We start from the raw sequence: 20,686 nt of genomic DNA, 5'->3' as shown, positions 1-20,686 counted from the left end.
ATAAAATCTTCTGCATGGGTGCTCAATACTTGTTAAAAGGCTAAGCTTTTTTTATAGGCTATTCTTGAATATAGATATTTATTCTTGGTCTTTTCATTAGTTTATATATATTATCTATTGAAATAATAGTAATAATGAAACTTTATTGAGGGCTTGCCTGTGCCAGGCACCGTTTTAAATGCTTTCTACACAGGGTAGTTTTCATCTTTACAACAAGAGTTCTGTACATGGATCCAACTATGATCACACCGTGTTATATAGGATAACCCCACAACAAGGAGATTGCCTGATTCACCCCCCATTAAGGACATCTCTGGAACTTGAACCCACACTCTGGACCACTGTCCACGCCATCTGAAGTGTGCCAGCAGTGGCTGTTGGTCAGCCACCAGCTCCTCTGTCCTCCTCCATGTATCCCATCTTCTTTTCAAAGGATATCCTCTTCTAACAGTTCCATGTTAAACCCATAGAGGAAGATGGAGTGTAGTAGCTGCAGAAGATTTACAGAAACCATTTTCCCTGCTCCTGGTGAGTAAGAATCAGAAGGAATTGTCCAGACGGTGACCCCCTGGCTTTCTTTTCTCCCCACTCACAGTTGAAGGCACTGGAGACAGGCAGGACCCAGGATTTTAGATTGCATGTGCAGGTTCCCATGTCTCATGCCTCAAGAATTGCAAGATGACGTATCCAGCAGCTCCTTTGCCTAGTGGATAGGACACCTTCCAATACATACACGGCTGCAAAGGACTGACCGTTCTGGTTTTGTGACTGAGGTTTCAGATGTCCATGGTGTGGGCTTGAGAGTTTGTGTTTTCATTGAGCTTTGTTAGCCCATCACTGTTGACAAAGTTGGAATTGAAAAGCAAGATACTGAGCAGCTGCAGTGTTGGATGCAGCAAGGGGTCCATGTTGATGCTCTCTTGCTGTGGGATGCCTTCTATGCCATCAGGGCTGCCTTGCAAAAGCAGCAAACCATAACTTCACCAACCTCGTCCTATCCAGCTCCATGTCTCCTTCCTTCTTCCCTCCTGCTGTCACCACTAACTTCCTCCTCACCTCTGCTGTTTATAATTCTAGCAGGTAAAGTTTCAGGAGCATTGTTTTACACTAAACATAATACTGGAATGGGCTACAATAAAATGGAGACATTGTAGAAGGGGTCTTTGCTATTACTAACCCAGCTCGTATCCTTATGATTGTTACTTTAAATTCTGATTCAGGCATATTACTTATGTCTGTTTCAGTTAGATTCCCAGCTGTGACCTCTTCCTGTTTTTTCTTTTGGAATCAATACCTCCTTCTTGGCATTTTCTCTAGCTCTCTTTTTCTATGTATTAGGAAAGCCTTTTATATTTCCTGCTACTGAGAGTAATGGCTTTATGAAGCAGAGGTCATACACTGTCCAGGGCCCGGTGCCTTCAGGAAGTGTCTCCAGTGTATGCAGTGTGCACTCTGCTGCTGTGTTTTGGCTTCTCTTTCCCTTAGGTCACTCCTCTCCAGAATTTCCCCTTGCCTGCAGTGGGGAGTGTTTGGACCTTGGCCAGAGTGTGGCAGGTTTTAATTAAGTGTTCTCTGGTCCGCTTGCTCTTTCCACTAAAGCTGAAGCTTTGCAGCACTCTGTGGTCAGTGGACATGGTGCATGCAAGGGCTTGTATTGGTCTTCCGGGGGAGGGGCCCACTGCTCTGTTTGTCAGACACATCTGCCAGAGAAAAGCAGCACGAGCAGAGCATAGGGGGCAGGGCTTGGTGTAGGTAGTTCAGACCACCATTGTTGGCACTGTGCTGCTTACTGACGTTAGTTTATGCTAAGGGGCGGCAAGGAAAATGGCTCCAGCCACCTCTCTAGTCCGCACAGAGGGGAGTGCACACCTGCTGTTGCCTGGGAAGCCTTCCCAAAAGAGCTAATAATCTCCCCTGTTTGTGTCCCAGGCGTTTCGTAGATCACTGCCTTCACCATGTCTGTGTCTGGGCCATCTGCCGGCCTGGTAGCCCAGTGCACCTGTGTTCTATCCCAGGCAAGCCGACTGAGTTTTAAAATTCCAAACTTTAGAGATTTGGCATGGCAGGGACCCTCGCTTCGTTCTTGGTTCTTTGGGGGAGGGTCTCATTACTCTGGGACTGATGCAGGTTTGTCCCAGAAGGCAGTCCCACCAAAGCACAGGGGCATGGAGTTTGGAGTGAAGCACAGCAAAGAGCCAGTGTCCCGGCTAGCTGCCCTTAGCAGGTGTCTCTGCACCTGTGCCGAGGGGTAAGGGTGTGAAATGGCAATACCGCCTCTCCCAGATGTGCCCCAGATGTGTTTGTTCTGTTAGTCCTTAGATTGGTTTCTTGGGTATTCAGAATGATTTGATATTTATCTAGCTGTGCTTGAGGTCTGGGGCGAGTCTAGGGTCCTCCTGCTACTCTGCCATCTTAGCTCCCCCCCCACCCCCTTTTCAACCTATGGCACTTTTTGCTCTTGCTGAGAGATGGAGAAGGCTGAAAACAATCCGCTGAATGTTAAGGAACAATTATGTTGACAATACGTATGCTTATATCAACTGGAAATTATTCTGCCTCATGTAACATGCTAACTAGAGACGTGTTGTTATAATAACAGATAGTATGCAAATTCTGAGATTGTAAAAGAAAGAAATATTGTATAAGAAGGAATTGAGAACACTAGGTGGTGGGGAAAAACCGGCATCTCGAAGGAGAGGGAAGGTTAAACCATGAGCATTTGCAGCATACGAGGCAGTGTGCAGGTATATTTTATTGTGTTTAAATTCATTGATACTATTTGATTTTTAGAACATCTTTATAGATTGGTTTAGTTTTTACTTGAATCGGGTTTAAATTCTAATTTCTGACTGATTTAATTGAGAGCTGTTAATTTATGAGAACTATTAAATTTATCAATTTCAGGCATGCTTGATTATAAGAACTACATGCTGTCTCTTGATAAAAATACAGATTTTTACCTAAGAGAGTACAGAATTCTGCATTTTTTCTCAATAATACTTATTTTTTTAAAAAATTCAAATCTGTACTTTTATCTAGATTCATTGGTCATTAAAATTATGGTAAGTTACTGGATATATGAAGGGATGGATGGATAGATAGAAATAGGCCCCTTAAAATCTATTCTAATAAATTTCATTATGAATCCCTAGAAGTTGGAAATTCCTAAACTTAACCTCGAAGGTAACAACAAACCTTTAGTTAGAAAAACATTACTCTCAACATGTAGCTGTCAAATGGTTCTTGTTTAATGTGAAGTAAAGTCATACATCTGAAAACATGTATTTAACCATATATGTATCTTTTACAGAATAACAACCCATCTTCCCTGTCCTTAAGAATGTGAACAATTCTGGGGGCGCCTGGGTGGCGCAGTCGGTTAAGCATCTGACTTTAGCCAGGTCACGATCTCGCGGTCCGTGAGTTCGAGCCCCGCATCAGGCTCTGGGCTGATGGCTCAGAGCCTGGAACCTGTTTCCGATTCTGTGTCTCCCTCTGTCTCTGCTCCTCCCCTGTTCATGCTCTGTCTCTCTCTGTCCCAAAAATAAACGTTGAAAAAAAAAAAAAAAAAAAAGAATGTGAACAATTCTTTTAATGTACTGTTGGATTCGATTTGCTAATATCTTGCTAAGAATTTTTGCATTCTTACTCATCCGGGATATTGGTCTGTAATTCTCCTTTTTAATAGGGTCTTTGTCTAGTTTGTCTAGTTTTGGAATCAAAGTAATGCTGGCCTCATAGAAGGATTTGTAAGTTTTCCTTCCCTTTCTATTTTTTGGAACAGTTTTAGAAGAGTAGGTATTAACTCTTCTATAAATGTTCAGTAGAATTCCCCTGGGAAGCCTTCTGGCCCTGGACTGTTACTTGTTTGGAGATTTTGATTACTGATTCAATTTCTTGGGTGATTATGGGTCTATTCAATTTTCTATTTTTTCCTGGTTCAGTTTTCGTAGTTTATGTGTTTCTAGGAATTTATCCATTTCTTCCATATTGCCCAATTTGGTGGTATATTGTTGCTCATAATGTTCTCTTATAATGATTTGTATTTCTGTGGTATTGGTTGTGAACTCGCTTCTTGCATTCTTGATTTTATTTATTTGGGTCCTTTCTCTTTTCTTTTTGGTAAGTCTGGCTAGGGGTTTATCAATTTTGTTACTTCTCTCAAAGATACAGCTCCTAGTTTCATTGATCTGTAATTTTTGGTTTCTGTATCATTTATTTCTGCTCTATATTATTTCCCTTCTGTGGATGGAACTACAGTGTATTATGCTAAGTGAAAAAAGTCAGTCAGAGAAAGACAAATACCGTATGATTTCACTCACATGTGGAATTTAAGAAACAAAACAGATGAACATATGGGAAGGGAAGGAAAAATAAACTAAGATAAAAACAGAGAGGGAGGCAAGCCATAAGAGACTCTTAACTAGAGAGAACAAACTGAGGATTTCTGGAAGGGAGGGAGGTGGGGGATGTGCTAAATGGGTGATGGGCATTAAGGAGGGCACTTGTTGGGATGAGTCCTGGGTGTTATATGTAAGTGATGAATCACTAAATTCTCCTGAAATCAATACTACACTATATGCTATATGTTAACTAACTTTAATTTAAATAAAATCTTGGAAGAAAAAAAAGTTTTTTAAAAACCAGTGTGTCCAAAAAAAAAAAAAAAAAAGATTTAGTACATTAGCAGGAAACTAGAGTCCCTTTTTCCTCATCACTCCCCCACAGGTAAGCATTGACTGGTTATTGTGTTATGTCACTAGCTTTTCTTTATAAAGTTTTACCTTCATGTATATATCTGGAAAACATATTTAGTTTTCTGCCTTTAGACATAAAAGTAAAATCATACATGCTCTTTAGTGCCTTACTTTTTTTGCTCAATGTTATATTTTTGAGATTCATCCATGATGATGGGTGTGGTTCTAATTTGTTTCCACTGCAGTGTAGTATTTACATGATAAGACTAAAATTTATTTAGTCTGTCATTGATGGACAATAAAAATGTTTTCAGTTTATCTTCATATGCACAGTGGTGTCAAGAACACTCTTATGTATATCCTCTGTGTACCACATACAAGAGTTGCTCAAAAGTACGTACCTAGGGATGTCCAGGAATGAAGGTTCTAGAAGGATATGATTGTTTTTCTAAGTCCCAGGGATTCCTATCATTGGAGGGTAGGACCAGTGTCCTGAATTCCTTTGGCTGGCCAACAGTTGCACACTTCATCTTTTTGGTGTGCTGCAGAATCCTTTTATACCTCTTGAGACACCGTATTAGTAACTTAGGCTTAAGGGACAGAGTGGCGATGGTCCATGCCTAGTGGGTCTCTTTGTTCCATACTTAGGGGACAACATCGGGACTGAGAATCTGTATACTAGCTTACCTCATGACAACATTCTTGAGTCAACTCAGTGTTCATAATGATCACTCACATGCTCTTCCTTGACCTGTTCTACATCAGTGACTTTCCACTTTGCTTGAACAGCACAAATGACCACATTCTAAATTCTGATCCACAAGATGGCATAGTGGAAAGAACATAGGCTTTGGATTCAGGAGGAATTGACTTTAGTGAGCTTGATCACTTAATAATCACATTGTTAATTTGTTTCATTGCTCTGAGTCTGTTTTGTCATCTATAAAACTGGGATAAAAGTTTGTACCTTACAGACATGTTATAATTAGAGATAATATGCAAATTGCTTGGCCATTTACCTGACCCTTGCTGCGCATTCACTAAACTATAGCCTTGGTTAGTATTGTTCTAGTTATTTGTCATCATCTTCAGAAATCTGGAAATACTATTAATTCATTTTTTTGATGATAACCTCACTTTCCTTGCCTGATTGAATTAACTAAATCTGCACACTCCCCCTCTTAAAAATTTCATCTCAACTTCTAGTTTCCTACCCTGAGTTATTCTCATAATGTTCACTTATAAATATGTTTTGTGCTTTGGTCTTAATTTTTTTTGGAGAACAGGATTATATATAGGCATACTTCATTTTATTGTGTTTGCAGATACTGTTTTTCCCCCCAACAAATTAAAGGTTTGTGGCAACCCTGTATTGCTGAGCAAGTTTATTTGTGCCATTTCCCCAACAGTATTTGCTCATTTTATGTCTCTGTGTCACATTTTGGTAATTCTCATAATGTTTCATTTTTTAAATCATTATTATATTTGAATTACATTCAAATAAATTATTATATTTGCGTTAACATTCAAATAAATTATTGTATTTGAATTACATTATTATATTTGAATTTAAATTATTACTATATTTGAATTAAAATTTTAACACATGAGTTAACTTCTTATGAATGAGCTTCTTTGCTTTTTTGCTTGAGAAGGAATCTACTCCTGGTGAAGATGCCATGAAACTGCCGAAATGACAGAGGATTTAAAATATTACGTTGGGGGGCGCCTGGGTGGCTCAGTCGGTTAAGCGGCCGACTTCGGCTCAGGTCATGATCTCACGGTCCGTGAGTTCAAGCCCCGCGTTGGGCTCTGTGCTGACAGCTCAGAGCCTGGAGCCTGTTTTAGATTCTGTATCTCTCTCTCTGACCCTCCCCCATTCATGCTCTGTCTCTCTTTGTCTCAAAAATAAATAAACGTTAACAAATTAAAAAAAAAATATATTATGTAGGGGTGCCTGGCTGGCTCAGTGGACCATACAGTGTTTGGTTGCAGGGTCGTGAGTTTGAGCCCCATATTGGATTTTTTTAGATTTTTAGATTACTAAAAAAAAAATAAATGAACTTAAAAAAGTATATTACATAAACTTAGTTGGTAAAGCAGTGGCAGGATTTGAGAGGAATGACTTATTTATTTATTTATTTATTTATTTATTTATTGATGTTTGTTTATTGTTGAGACAGAGAGAGACAGAGCATGAACAGGGGAGGGTCAGAGAGAGAGAGGGAGACACAGAATCTGAAACAGGCTCCAGGTTCTGAGCTGTCATCACAGAGCCCGACGCAGGGTTGAATTCACGAACCGCGAGATCATGACCTGAGCTGAAGCCAGACACTTAACCGACCGAGCCACCCAGGTGCCCCGAGGAATGACTAATTTTGAAAGAAGTTCTGCTGTGGGTAAAATGCTATCAAACAGCATCACATGTTGCAGAGAAATCATTCGTGAAAGAAAAAGTCAGTTGATGGGTCACACTTGATGATCTTAAGAAATTGCCACAGCCACCCCAACTTCAGCAGTGGCCACCCTGATCAGTCAGCAGCCATCAACAGTGACACAAATGCTCCACCAGCAAAAAGATTATGTTCATCTTAATTTATAAAGATGACTGACAACATAGGTTAATGCCTTTGAAAGAAAAGTAGTGGTTCAGTTTCCCTAGAAATGAGAGGCATGGGACACAATGCAGAGCCACAGAAGGAACACCACTTGTGATCAGGAAGAAGCAGAAGAAGCTAGAAGAGCCAGCCCTTAGATTATGGCCTTTATTGGGGTTTGGCAGGACCATGGTGGAGGGGTGAGGGCAAGGCAATGCAGGGCAAACAACTGAGGAATGGCTGGTTTGAATAATTCTGGCAAACTCTAAGCCAAAGAATAGCTTCTAGTTACCTGGTCCTGGCCCCGGGAAGATTAAAGTGAGAGAATGTTATCTCTTGGGGTGGACAGGCCAGATAAAGGAAGCAGGTAGAGCTCTGAGGCAGTTAGCTTGTATCAAAGGCATGTTCCTGTCAGAGCCCTTTGCTATTTCTAAGAATTGGCTAGCCCTGAGAGGGTCAGTCTCTCCCCAGCCAAAACATTTATATTTTTAAGATGTAAAAACATCTTTCATAATAGAAAAATAAGTACACTTGCAAACATACACAACATTTTCTGTTACTTATTTTCTTTTGGCCTTTTCTTAAGCATGTCTTAATTTAAACTTTTGATTCCTACCCTCCCCAGTCCCCGCCATTTTCCTTACCATCTTCCTCTCTAGTTCACTTAATGGCATTGTCATCAACTCAGGTACCCTGGCCTCAACACTGACACCCAGTCTTGACTCCTCTTAGTGCATCAGAAACTCCTGCAGGTTCTGCTTCTGACCACATTTCACCCTTTCCGTGTTACCTGCTTGTCTAAGCCAGCATCGGGCTCACCTGGATTACTGCTGCCATCCCGTCTTCACTGCGTACTTCCACTCTTGCCCCGTCAAGATAAAGTGTAATCAGATCTCATCACTCCAGGGATATAAGTCCTCTGAAGATTTCCCAGCTGCAGTTACAACAAATCACAAATGTTTTGCCTCAGCCTTCAGGTGTGATCAGGCTTGTCTCCATCTCTTCCCTCCATTCTCCTCATTCCTTGTGTCCCAGTCATACCTGACCTCTTTGTCACCCTTGAGTATTCCGAACTCAGTGCCACCTCAGGGCCTTTGCACATATTTCCTGTTGTCCTACAACTCTCTTCCTACATTTTTAGTGTAATACCTCATTTTGTAGTTCAAATAGTTCAAAGTTACCTCCTGGGAGAGGCTTTCCCTGAACCTCCTGGGACTGCCATCCATGTTTTTCTTAAACTGTTTACTTTGTTTCTTTATAATTGTGCTACCTGAACTGAAATATTTGTTAATGTGTTTTTAATCTCATGGCACTAAATTAGAATCTCCAGCATGATGGGCAACTGTTTCTCTGGTTTATTACTGTATTTTCAACGTCTGTAGTAGTGCCTACACAATAGGTGCCCAGTAAATATTTGTTGGATTAATGAAAAAATGTATGAAATGTAACTGGAGACAAAAAAAAAATCATAAAACTTGTTACATGTATCATGAAATAATAGTAGTATATACACAATATTATAAATTTGTATAAATATCTTACAGCATTAAAGCATTTTATTTTTTTAGTATTCATTAGAATTCTTCAAAAATATCAGCATGTCTTTTGTGAACAAACTTTATTATGCCTTGTTAAAAACTCTTTTTTGAATGCTTATTTTTCAGAGACAGAGACAGAGCAGGAACCAGGGAGGACAGAGAGAGAGGGAGACACAGAATCCAAAGCAGGCTCCAGGCTCTGAGCTGTCAGCACAGAGCCTGACGTGGGGCTCGAACCCATGAACTGCGAGATCATGAGCCGTAGTCAGGCACTTGACAAACTGAGCCACCCAGGCACCCCAATTATGCCTTGTTTTAAATGTGAATTATAGGACTGTTTTCCTTAATAGCACTTTCAGTTTGTTTCATTTGGAAATTGCTTTTATTGTTTAACATTTGGATAATGTAAATATGTCCATTCATTTATAAATATGAACATTCCTATCTTCCTATATTTGGCATAGAAAGGACTAAAGGAGACTTATATTGGTTGCGTCTAAAGAAAGATACTTAAAATACTTGAGAAAAATGAGGTAGGAAAATTAAGGGTAGGGAAAAAAGTCTAACACAAGAGGTGATAGTAATAAAAAGCTTTCCTTGATGGAAGAGGTCTGAAAAGTGGGCCCTGAGTTTTCTAGCAAATGATGTAAGGTGAGAAATATTACATTTATGGGACTTATGTTTTCTAGGAGTTAAAAGTCAACCAGTTCTTTCAGAGAAACTAAGCCATTCCTCACACTGAGGTCAGGGAGCAATGTCTCCAATCTCAATGAAAGGACAGGGTGTAACATGAAACGTGACCTCAACACCTTCCTTTCAGTAATTACAGTGACATAGGTTGTTTTAGGAAGAATAAGTCAAAATAGGAGTCACTGGGGAAGTGATCTAAATCACCTCTAAGTGAGTTATGAATGGCAAACCGCTTTTAAAACCATTAAGTATTTATGTTGTTTTGTTTTGGATTTACTCTGACACAGCCACTTTTCAAAGAGGACGTGGGGAAAAAATCAGATTCACTCCACATATGGCATGCTCTCAATACTACATCATAGGACAACAATTTCTGCTATGTTGGAAGGAATTTGTCTATGTAAATAAAAGTCAGTATCAGGGCAGCCGAACCGCCAGCCTGAGAGTTCATTGCTTTAATCACAAGCACAGTATAATTACTCAGCCATAGTTTTTTACTCTGTGTTCAGCCTAACAATTTACCTTATATGTGAATTCATGCCTAGTATATCATATGCATGTATCGTGTATGTTGTAAGAAATAGAGTAGTATATTTAACAATGATCACGTACACTGATGTTTTAGCAAACCAATAAGAAAAAAATAGTATTTTCAATAATACATCATTCCATTTCTCAGTTGGGCATGACCTCTTCCTCCAAGGCTGGTCTTCACAAACACTGATCAACCGATGGATGACATTGACAATAAAACAAAGTCCTTGGATCCAGTACCTCATGCTGCTCCTAACCACAGATGCCGTTTGAATTCACCAGTTACAATACCTGATGACCCTCCAGAATAGAATTCCCATTTTATACCTGGTAAGTTAAATCTCCAGAAAGAATCTCTTCACCCCTGTAGAAAATGACACTAAGAGTTAAGTTGCTCATTTAGCTAATTACTTTATTGTTTCAATAAATAAATATTGAGTACCTACTGGATACCAAATACTTTACTAGATGTCAGGTAGAACATTCCTGCCTTTACATCGCTTGGAGTAGGAAGTTGTACAAACATTAATGGTATTCTGCATGCCGTTATGGAAATGTGAAGAGAATGTTGTAGGGACCCAGAAGACAGAGTAACTGACTGTGGGGTTAAAGGGAAGGTCTAACTGAGGAAGTCAAGTTTCATTGGCATGGTAGGGAGTTTCTTGATCAAAAAATAGGTGGGGAAGGGAGAATGTCTGGGAGAAAGAAAAACCTGTCCAAAAACACCAGGTCATGAAGGCCTAGTGGTGTGGTTGGGGCTTGAGGAAGGCCGGCTGGATCAAAAGGCAGAAGTGTGCAGGTGGGGGTGACCGGTTTCCAGTGCTGATTAAGTAGTTTGGATCTTATCCTGGAGCCTTTGAGAGCCTGTAGATGCTTTTTAACAGGACATCAAGACTTTTTTTTTTTTTGGTGGGGAGAGAGGGCACAAGTGAGTGAGGGGCAGAGAGAGAAAGAGAATCCCCCAAGGAGCAGAGAGAGAGGGAGAAGCAGAGCTCACCTGAAGTGGGGCTTGTGTTCACCCAAAACGGGGCTTGAACTCACCCAATGTGGGACTCAAACTCAGGAACCGTGAAATCACAACCTGAGCTGAAGTAGGTGCTTAACTGAGCCACCGAGGCGGGACATCAAGATTTTAGGGGCGCCTGGGTGGTTCAGTCAGTGAAGTGTTGGACTTCTGCTCAGGTCATGATCTCTTGGTTTGTGGGTTCGAGCCCTGCATCAGGCTTCTGTGCTGACAGTGCAGAGCCTACTTGGGATGCGCTCTCTCTCGCGCGCTCTCTCTCCCTCTCTCTCTCTGCCCCTTCTGTGCGCACACACTCTCTCAAAATAAATAAATAGACTTTTAAAAGAAGACTTTAAAGCAGATACTTGAGTTTGTTTTTTCATCATTTTCTTCCCAGCTTCTGGCACATGGTCTGGTGCCTAAAGGGCACTCAATAAATGTCCAGTGAGTAAGTGATTGGATGTTTGATAAGATAGCTCTTGGGGCCAGTGTGAAGGAAACACTGGAACAGAGAGAAAGCAAGAAAAGGGAAACTAGTTAAGTTACTACAGTAAACCCAACTGGATGAGGCTTCGTACCAGTAAGTATAAAGAAGAGGCAAAAGTTCACAGTTTGAAAAAAAAAAAAAAACTACGAGATGATTGCAGAGATTTATTTCATTCTAGAAATAAGATCCTTGTCACTGCTGGGCAGGAGATCAGCCTCCTTACTAGGCCTGCACTGATCCATCCTGGCTGAGGGAGGGGTGTGGTGTTATTGCTTCTTTTAAGAGACATTTGATAAAAGAAGCAAAATCTAAAGTCCTACCTTGATGGTACCCTCCTGCCAATTCATGATTCCGAGTGCTTCTCTTCTTAAGTATTGTGACTCTTTAAAGAAATCTGGTTTCCTTGACTGTGACCTTACTTACATTGACCAAGTTAGAATTTAACAGACCCCCCGTTGGGAGGAAATCAGTGTGAGAACCAGATGGTGAGGATATAAAGAAGTGACGGGGTCAGCAGCAATGTAGCATAGTCTTCAGATCACCATTTTGAAGTCAAGATGTGATTTCAAATCGCAGTGTTACCACTTGCTTTATCTATGTAAACTTAACAATAGTATGAAGAGTATAAAAATAGAACTTTGTGCAGAGCTCACTTTAAGCCACGTCCTGTGCTAACCCTGCAGCAGCCTTATGAGATGGGCCTAGAGAGGCTATCAAATTACCTCCTCTCTTCAACCTTAGTTTTTGCACTTGTGAAGTGAACTTGACTATCTCATAAAGCTTAAGAGGATTCAATGAGTTAGTAATCTGGAAATCCCCCTACTACGTTTTTGGGATGTGGTATTCCTTTCCCTCAGAAAATAGAAGCTCTGACTCTTTCTAGGAAGCCTCCATGTGACCCATGTAACATCCGTGTAAAAATTTATGCTAAGTTCCAATATATTGTAGTTACAGTCATGTAATTTTTTCATTTGTTTTTGAACACAGCGCCCCCAGCACCTACTGTCCCTCCTCTCGCATACTACCCAGGAGGCTTGCTAATGGGATACTGCTGTCTACATCAGCGCAGTGCCTTCCCCTTGTACCAGCCAACTGGTGGCATCCATTCTATACAGCACCAGCCTGGCAGATGTCCAGTGTGAAATGAGCCTGCTCCAACAGCATGGATGCCAGAGCCAGTTCCTGTGCCAAACTGCCCTCCTGGTCTGGAAGACTTAGTAGCTCAGGTACTCCACACAAATCCAAAATATCTTCCTGTGAAATATGACCTTGAGGATCCAACAGAAAAGAGACACAAGGCCGGATAGAGTGGACAAAGGTGGTGGGTCAGTGATGACAGAGGCCCAGTTTGTGAGGCTGTAGGAGCAGTGGTCCTGATTTCAGATTTGTGAAGGGGAAGCGTAAGTATAGGAATATTTTTCGTGGGAAGACTGTGTATGGTTTTCATAAAGGATTAATGTTGAGTGGTAAGATATTTGAGATGTCCTCTTGAAGGAAATTAGAAAAGTAGGAATAGAAAAAGTCGACATAGATCCTAACTGGAGTGTCATTTAATTGGAAGAGTAAACATCAAGAAAGGCAACATGAAGGAACAGAACATTTAGTGACAAACTCATCAGGTGCCTTCACCCCTTGCTTTCCCTCACCACCCATAATTTTATCACCTGCTCTAGCCCTCATAAAAATCTATTATTACCAAGTAAACATAAGGTGCGTACCAAGCATACAGAGCTTCAAGCCAAGTCTATGAGGCCCTCTACTGTAAAGTGGTGATCCCCTAAACTCTGTTTAAAAATTGTGAACCCACTCTGAAACCCAGGTCCTAAAGTCAAGGGATAAGTAGATTTGGTTATAAACTCAAATTGCATAAGCTCAAAAAATGTATCTAGTGAAACGGAGATACAGCTAGTATTGGAAACTCTTCTGTTATCCTGGCTCTTTTTGTTTTGGAAACAGGAGGTATTGAAGTTCATTATAAGCAAGGAACTCTAATTCAATGCTTCTCTTCCCACGTGATCAATAAAATATTTCTTGAGGTTGACAAGTTCCTCTTTGCAGTTCTATATATTTAATCTTGTGCACTGAAAACTATTGATACAGTGCTATGGAGATGATGTGCGAAATGCAGTAAAATTGGATCGAGCAATTGGAATTTGTAGGAGCCAAGAATTTTATTAAACTTTCCCTTTATAAAATAGCTATAAAATATACATGAAGTCATTAAAGTGCTAGAGTAAACCCCTTAACTATGTTAGGAGCTTATTGGATGCCTATAGTTAATAAATTTTAGAAAATCTTTTTTATGCTTGTACAATAATATAAGAATTTGACCTTGTAAGTCTGTGGTCTCCTAGACCATTTCTCCTTCTTTTAAAATTGCACAGCGTTAAAATTGTTTATTAAAGTTAAAAAAAGGTGTTCAGCTTCTTCCATTACCCTCACAAAGGTTAAATGATAGATATGATGGATTCACTTATCCCTTTCAGAAATGCGTGAGTTAAAAAACAAAACCAGAAACAAATAAAAAAGAAAACAAGGTTTAGGGCCAGATAATGTAGTGTTTGATTCTGTAGTTTTATCACCTCCTAGTTCTATAAACTTGAACAAATTTCATAACTAGGTGATGTTTCAGTTTCTTCTACAAAATACTACTAATTCTCCCTACTCTATTGGGTGGTTCTGGGAACTGTTAATGTGTGACAGAGTTCCTGGAACCACTGAATGGATGAGGCAGTAATGATGCTATTTAGGTGAAATACCTCCTTGGGTACGAATGCAAGGTACATACCCAGTCATTTTGCTCTATTTTCCCTAGACTCTCAAGATCTCATGAAATTACCAGGACTCCTCACAGAAATTCTGTCTAACACAGCAGGATTACATGGTTTCTGAGCCTGGAATTTGCCAGTGACTCCACTAGCTCCTAAAAGAATGGATCCTTAATAGCCACATTGTTTTATTAGTAAACTTCTCCCATGTTAAAGGGCTTCATTTCTTTAGGCTTTTTTGCCTACCAGTGGACATTTTATTAAAGAGTGAATATTTTTTATCTTTTAGCCCTAGATTTTAAGATCCTGGAGTTTTTTTAAATAGGACTATAAATCATTTTGGTGGCCACTGTTGAAAAATCATGAGACATGTTTGGATCCCCTCACCTGGCTATGCTTTCATACAGGAAAAGTCTTGAATGAAAAATAGATTATTTACTCTCTTGTAATTAAGTATACTATTAAACATTTATGTCCAGTTAAGTCACTTTCAATTTTGTTCATTTCAAAACCATTCATAACTCATTCAAAAAATATTTAAGGCAATAGGGCATTTCAGTCCATGTCCTGTGCCCAGAAGTTAGGAATGACAGAAAATTGTGTAAGATAGGATCAGTCTGTCCTCAAGGAGATTTCTTCTGCCAGAAGGATTCAAGAATCTTGGGAGTAATCCCTAAGTAAGACTAAGGTGAGAAATCTGTCTAACGATAGTCTGAATTTCCCTTTTCAGGAGAACACATTCCAGAAAGTTTCTTGTCCTGTCCTCTCATCCTGTTTATAAGCCTCTTGCCCTCCTGGACCCTCCTCTTATTACAAGGGAACACGTAGGGAAGAGCTTGGTGTGTAGTAACTCAAGTGAACAGAAAAATCAGAATGTTAATCTGTCAGAGGCACCTTGAAAATTTGGTACTCCTGTGTGAGGTTCACCCTGGCTGATTCCTCTCCCTAAGCCACTGAGAAAATAGCCTCGTATGTGGCTGGTCCATGTTAAACCATCCTGAGCTTCCTGAGCAACTTGTCTGTAGGTGACATGTTAATGAGACCAGTGAATAGGGACTGAGCTAGATACAATCTGCGTAAACACAGCTTTTTCTAGATGCTGTTAGTGTAGCAGGAAGATGATTTTCTGAAATTTTATTAGAAACATTATTAAATATTTTAGTCTTCTAGAGTAGAACTGGAAGAAAGCGCCTTTCCTATCTAGACAGCTCTCCTTATATGTGATCAGGTGCAAATAGGCTAATTTCACTTGACAAAATATATTTGTAAGTAATTAACATTGAAGATATGTTAAAAATTGATTGCTACGTTGTAATATATCATCAGTTTTTTCTCTAAGCCTAATTGTTTTAATGCTATTGTTTCTAACTTTCCTAATTAACTTTTTTCTATCACATTAGTTGACAACATACCCATTCTTCCGCATTTTGAACACCTGGAAAATATGTATACTTCAGTGGTGATCAGCAATATTTGAATCAGCATTATTGAATATCCAGTTAGTTCTTCATATTGGCCATTTCTTAGTGGTTCAAAGAGAAAAGACTGTCCTAGAAACTAAAAAAGGGAATTTTTGTGTATAATTTTATTTATTTATAAATCATTTATTATTAGATCTAGATTGAAAAAGATCTTACATATTATCTGGTCACCCCCACTACACTTGTTCCCTCTTTCTGCCCCCATCATAGATATTATAGACAAGGGGGGAAAAGAATAGAGAAACTAAGGAACTTAGTGAGGGACAAGTGAATCTAGATTCACTGGAAGGGGGAAGAAATGAGCACAATAAACATGAAATCTGTCCTCTATTCATCAGTAAAGTGTTCCTGACCCTTAAAGCAACAACTTTACACATTCATTTGGCTATGACATAAGGCCTTCTTGGTTCTTTTTTCTATCTGCAGTTTGTGATGACCTTGATCATCTTACCACATTTCATGTGCTGAATGATTTGTGATGCAATGTATAATTTTATTAAAATATTTTTAAATTTTATTTATTTAAATTCAAGTTAGTTGACATACAGGGTAGTAATAGTGGTTCATCACTTATTATTATAACAACCACTGCTCATCCCAACAAGTGCCTAATACCCATCAACCCATTTAGCCCATCCCTCCCATCTCTCCTCCAGCAAACCCCAGTACGTTCTTTGTATTTAAGAGGCTGTTATGGTTTGCCTCTCACTCTGTTTTGATCTTAGTTTTTCCCTTACCCTATGTTCATCTATTTTGTTTCTTAAATTCCACATATGAGCGAAATCATTTGATATTTGTCTTTCTCTGCCTGACTTATTTCGCTTAGCATAATATACTCTAGTTCCATCCAGGTGGTTGCAAATGGCAAGATTTCATTCTTTTTGATCACCAAGTAACGTTCCAGTGTGTGTGTGTGTGTGTGTGTGTGTGTGTGTAACATATCATCTTTATCCACTCATCAGTTGATAGACACTTGGGCTCTTTCCATACTTCGGCTATAGTTGATAGTGCTGCTATAAAAACATTCAGGTGCATGTGCCCCTTCGAATCAGCACTCCTGTATCCTTTGCATAAATACCTGGCAGTACATTTGCTGGGTCATAGCATAGTTCTATTTTTAACTTTTGAGGAACCTCCATACTGTTTTCCAGAGTTTGCATTGCCACCAACAGTGCAAAAGTGTTCTCCTTTCTTTGCATCTTTGCCAACATCTGTTGTTTCCTGAGGTGTTAATTTTAGCCATTCTGACAGGGGTGAGGTGGTATCTCATTGTAGTTTTGATTTGTATTTCCTGATGGTGAATGATAGGGAGCATCTTTTTGTGTGTCTGTTAGCCATCCAGATGTCTTCTTTGGAAAGTGTCTATCATGTCTTTTGTCTATTTCTTTATTAGGTTATTTATTTTTTGGGTGTTGAGTTTGATAAGTTCTTTATAGATTTTGGATACTAACCCATTATAAGATATGTCATTTGCAAATATCTTCTTCCATTCATTCAGTTGCCTTTTAGTTTTGCTGATTGTTTCCTTTGCTGTGCAGAAGGCGTTTATCTTGAAGAGATCCTAATAGTTCATTTTTGCTTTTGTTTCCCTTGCCTCCAGAGATGTGTCAAGTAAGAAGTTGCTGTGGCCAAGGTCAAAGAGGTTGTTGTCTGTTTTCTCCTCTAGGATTTTGATGGCTTCCTGACTTACATTTAAGTCCTGTATCCATTTTGAATTTATTTTTGTGAATGGTATGGGAAAGTTTATTCTCCTGCATGTCTCTGTCCAGTTTTCCCAGCACAATTTACTAAAGAGATTGTCTTTATTCCATTAGATACTCTTTCCTGCTTTGTCAAAGATTAGTTGGCTATACATTTGTGAGTCCATTTCTGGGTTCTTTGTTCTGTTCCATTGATCTATGTGTCTGTTTTTGTGCCTGTATCATACTCTCTTGATTACAGCTTTGTAATACAGCTTACGGTCCAGATTTATGAAGCCTCTGTCTTTGCCTCTCTTTTTCTCATTACATTGACTATTAGGGGTCTTTTCTTGTTCTATACAAATTTCAGGATTGTTTGTTCTAGCTCTGTGAAGGATGCTGGTGTTATTTTGATAGGGATGGCTTTGAATGTATAGATTGTTTTGGGTAGTATCGACATTTTAACAATATTTTGTTCTTCCAATGTAGGAGCATGAAATGTTTTTCCATTTCTTTGTGTCTTCTTAGTTTTCAACACACAGATATTTTACCTCTTTGGTTAGGTTTATTCCTGGGTATCTTACGGGTTTTGGTGCAGTTGTAAATGGGATTGATTCCTTGATTTCTCTTTCTGCTGCTTCATTATTGGTGTATAGAAATGCAACTGATATCTGTACATTGATGTTATATTTTATAACTTCGCTGAATTCAGGTATCAGCAATAGCAATTTTTTGGTGGAGTCTCTTGGGTTTTCCATGTAGAGTACCATGTCACCTGCAAAGAGTAAAAGTTTGACTTATTTGTCAATTTGTGTGCCTTTTATTTCTTTTTGCTGTCTGATTGCTGAGGATAGGACTTTTAGTACTATGTTGAACAACAGTGGTGACTGTGGACATCTCTGTCATATTCCTGACCTTATAGAGAAGCTCTCAGTTTTTCCCCATTGAGGATTAGCTGTGGGCCTTTCATTTATGGCTTTTATGATGCTGAGGTATGTTTCTTCTATTCCTACTTTCTTCAGGATTTTTATCAAGGAAGGATGCTCTATTTTGTCAAATGCTTTTTCTGTATCTATTGAGAGGATCCTATGGTTCTTATCCTTTCTTTCATTAATGTAGTGTATCACATTGATTGATTTGCAAATATTGAACCAGGAATAAATCCCACTTGATCACGGTGAATAATTCTTTTAATGTGCTTTTGTATTAAATTTGCTAATATCTTGTTGAGAATTTTTTCATCCAGGTTCATCAGGGAAATTGACCTGTAATTCTCCTTTTAATGGAGTCTCTGGCTTTGGAATCAAGGTAATGCTGGCTTCATAGAATGAGTTTGGAAGCTTTCCTTCCATTTCTATTTTTTTGCAACAGTTTGAAAAGAAGAGGTATTAATTCTTCTTTAAATGTCTAGTAGAATTCCCCTGGGAAGCTGTCTGGCCTAGGACTCTTATTTGTTGGAAGATTTTTGACAACTGATTCAATTTCTTTGCTGGTTATGAGTCTGTTCAATTTTTTCTTTTCTTCCTGGTTCAGTTTTGGTAGTAGGTGAGTGTCTAGGAATTTGTCCATTTCTTCCAGATTGCCCAGTTTGTTGGCATATAATTTTTCGTAGTATTATCTTAGAATTGTTTGTATTTCTGTGGTATTGGTTGTGATCTCTTCTCTTTCATTCGTGATTTTATCTATTTGGGTCCTGTCTTCTTGTTGATAAGTCTGGCTAGGGGGTTATCAATTTTGTTTATTCCTTCAAAGAACCAGCTTTTAGTTTCATTGATCTGTTCTACTGTTTCTTTGTTTGTTTCTGTATTGTTTATTTCTGCTCTAATCTTTATCATTTCCCTTCTTCTGGCATTGGGCTTTATTTGCTTCTCCTTTTCTAGCTCCTTTAGGTGTAAGGTTAGGTTGAATATTTGGGACCTTTCTTAAAAGCTTCTTGAGATTAGGCCTGAACTGCAGTGTACTTTCCTCTTAGGACTGCCTTTGCTGCATCCCAAAAGGTTTGGACTGTCGTATTTTCATTTTCATTTGTGTCCATGTATTTTTTTATTGCTTCTTTAATTTCCTGGTTAACCATTCATTCTTTACTAGGATGTCCAAATATTTTCATGTGGCTGAATTCAAGTTTCATAGCGTTGTGAGCTGAAAATATGCATGGTATGATTTCAGTCATTTTGTACCTATTGAGGGCTGACTTGTGACCCAGGTTGTGATCAGTTTTGGAAAATGTTCCATGTGCACTTGAGAAGAATATTATTCTGCTGCTTTAAGGTGAATGTTCTGAATAGATCTGTTAAGTCCATCCAGTCCAGTGAGTCATTAAGAGCTGTTGTTTCCTTTTTTTATTTTCTGCTTAGATGATCTGTCCATTGTTGTAAGTGGAATATTAAATCTCTTACTATTATGGTATTATTACCACTGAGTCTCTTTATGTTTGTGATTAATTGCTTTATATATTTGGGTGCTTTCAAGTTGGGGGCATAAATATTTACAATTGTTGGATCTTCTTGATGGATAGATCCCTTAATTATGATAATGTCCTTCCTCATCTCTTAGTACAGTCTTTGTTTTAAAATCTAGTTTGTCTGATATAAATATGGCTAGTCTGGCTTTCCTTTGGCCTCCTTTAGCATGATAAATGGTTCTCCATCTAGATAGATAGATAGATAGATAGATAGATAGATAGATAGAGGTTCTCCATCCCCCTACTTTCAATCTGCAGGTGTTCTTAGGTCTACAGTGAGTCTCTTGTATGCAGCGTATGGATGGATCTTGTTTTTTTAATCCATTCTGCTACCCTGTGTATTTTGATTGGAGCCTTTTGTCTGTTTGCATTCAGATTGATTGTTGAAAGATAGGAATTTAGTGTCATTCTGTTATCTGTAGATCTGATGTCTATCCTTGTTAGTTAAGGATCCTTTGTCCCTAGATACTTTGAGAAATCTCCCTTTTTCCTTGTATTTTGTGAGTTTCATTATGATATGCTATGGTATTGACCTGTTTTTGTTGATTTTAAGGGAGTTTTCTGTGCCTCTTGTACTTGGATGTCTGTTTCCTTCCCCAGATTAGGGATGTTCTCAGCTATAATTTGTTCAAATAAACCTTCTGGTCCTTTCCCCACTCTTCCTCTTCTAGTACTCCTATGATATGGACATTATTTCATTTCATGCAATTGCTTAGTTCTCTAAGTCTCCCCTCATGATTTGGTAACTTCC

The 20,686-nt window shown here is 39.0% G+C and overlaps 1 protein-coding gene across 1 annotated transcript in view; it reads left to right on the top strand.

The window, feature by feature from the left end:
- The first annotated feature begins 466 nt into the window (after positions 1–466).
- LOC112850001 (uncharacterized) overlaps positions 467–20,686 on the top strand; it is a 41,610-nt gene continuing 21,390 nt past the window's right edge. Inside the window, exon 1 of the mRNA XM_086674487.1 lies at positions 467–528. The gene's annotated coding sequence lies outside the window, so the exon portion shown is untranslated. The remainder of the gene's footprint in view (positions 529–20,686) is intronic.

Source organism: Puma concolor, chromosome C2 (genome assembly GCF_028749965.1).
Source record: "Puma concolor isolate L17-30 chromosome C2, mPumCon1.1.hap2, whole genome shotgun sequence".
In the NCBI taxonomy this organism is placed as follows: Eukaryota; Metazoa; Chordata; class Mammalia; order Carnivora; family Felidae; genus Puma; species Puma concolor.
Note: the sequence above shows the minus strand (reverse complement) of the source record. Positions and strands in the feature narration are given on the sequence as shown.